This window comes from Psammomys obesus, unplaced genomic scaffold, assembly GCF_907164565.1.
Source record: "Psammomys obesus unplaced genomic scaffold, mPsaObe1.curated_primary_1811, whole genome shotgun sequence".
NCBI classification, from domain to species: Eukaryota; Metazoa; Chordata; class Mammalia; order Rodentia; family Muridae; genus Psammomys; species Psammomys obesus.
The window spans coordinates 24,882,665-24,884,840 of NW_026590062.1; positions in this window are offsets into that span (position 1 = coordinate 24,882,665).

Genomic DNA, 2,176 nt, shown 5'->3' on the forward strand with positions numbered 1-2,176 from the left:
ATAAATAAATAAATAAATAAATAAATAAATAAATAAATAAATAAATAAATAAAACCTTTAAATTCAAGAATGATGGAAGAGTTCTTTGTCCTGGGAAGATTCCCTTGCCAGCTTAAGGTAGACTACCTATTCTCCACACCTCTCACAGACCATGTGCCCTCAGAAGCTCCTCAGCCAAGGAGCAGCTGAAGTTGGATCAATAAAGAATAGGATAAACTCTGAGGACAGACAGACACATTTAAACCAGATTCACAGGATGGAGACTTCTCAGAGGTCACCACAGCACATTACCCTGTCTAAACTTCAAGTGCCCATTAACACTTGGGAGGCAGGGAGGGAGTACTTTTTCACATGAGTAAAAGAAAGTGAGCCGGGGCTCTGGGGTCCATCTGTACCTTTTCAGCAGACCCTCACCCGGCCTCCACCATGATAACCCTGCTCACTTGCTGATTGATGTCCTTTTGCACTGATGGTTGAGTCTACATTTTCTATTAAAGACATTTTCAGGGTGGTAAGATACAGGCACAAAACCACCCCATCAATATCTTCAAAGGCTAATCTTCCTCTTGTCTAACTACAGCTCCTTCTCCTTGGGTTTCCCTCACTCTACAACCTGTGTTTGCTAATTGTTAAGTTCATTTGTCCAGAAAATGTTTATTGTGGATAAATATTTATATGGCAGATACTGGGATACTGCTGTGAGCAGGAGAAACCTTATCCACACTATCCCAACCTGACAGACTCGTGAGTCAAGACACAAGGACACCTAAGGAAATCAGAGGGGGTCCCTGGAAAAACAAATATCCAAACCAAGGCCTAAATTGATTGAGCATCTACTTTGTGCAAGACATAGTACCCCTGGAGTGGGGGGGGGAGGTAAAAACAACTGCCAGTCAGTGTCATTAGCTGTCAGAGAGGTACAAACAACAGGCAGATACGACTGATGCTACCGGGTGAGAGAAATGAGCTCTCGGGTCGATGGGCCTACTGAGGCGGGTGTCTAGAGGAGAACACAGGACTTTGCAAACACAAGGACTTACAGGTCAGTTTCAAGAGTGATGGAGAGAATCAATGGGTAGAAACTGAAGTCTGCTTGAGGAGCAGGGGTGGCTGCACTTGCCTGGAGTCAGGGAGTACAGGGAACAATCGTCTTGCCCTTTGCAAGACAGTGCAAGCTTTGTCTTCTGAGTCCTTCGTAAACCCAGCTTCCCTGATGTCCCTGGCAAGGACTTAAGGTACATCTACTCAGGAAGCCCATGGGACTTAGGGGTTCTGTCCCTCACACATCACCCCAGAGTAACAGATTATTTCAGTTACTGCCAAGTCCCCTGCCAAGGAACCTAGATTCTATAATAATAGTAACAGCAACAACAACAACAACAATAATAATAGTTTGCACAATAGCATGTGAGTGTGCACATGCAGGAATAAGGAAAGTTGTGAGGAAAGTTGCCTGCTAAAACCGAAAGAGGGCATCAAACCCCCTGGAGCCGGAGTCCCGGGTGGGTCTGGGAACCAAACTCCAGCCTTCTGCGAGAGCAGAAAGTGTTCTCTGCCACTGAGCCCTCTCTCCAGCTCCCAGAATGTGGTCCTTGATGAAGCCACGAACCACATACTGCACATCCCTGCATAAGCTCTGACTGATGCCCTGGGCACTCAGTCTGTTCCAGCCGACCTTCAGACATGAGGGTGCACAATACCCATATTCATGCAGCCAGTGCCTGAACAGAAGGGATCTTTAAGAACTTATTCACAACACAATGTAAATTGTTTAAATCAGTTTTTTGTTTGTTTGTTTGTTTGTTTAACAAGGTACACAGGAAATATGGAAGAAGGTGCCTATAGGGTCAGGAGTTTGGGGAGATAGTCAAGAGCAAGTAGGCAATAAAAACACTCAGACATAAAGTATTAAAGAAAGTTCTTTATATCTTCCTTGAAAACTACATATCATGGAAATGTACCAGAATATAACATTATCACCAGATACATACATGTATATGTAGAGAGGGGTTAGGGAAGAAAGATAGAGAGGGAGTAGGACAAGAGGGGGAGGGAGAAAAAGAGAGGGAGGCAAGAAAAGGAAAGAAACAGAGGAGAGGATAGTGGGATGGCAGGAGAGAGAGAGAACATGTCTTCAAAATGGCTGAGGTTTAGGGACATTTATTAACTGTTGTCA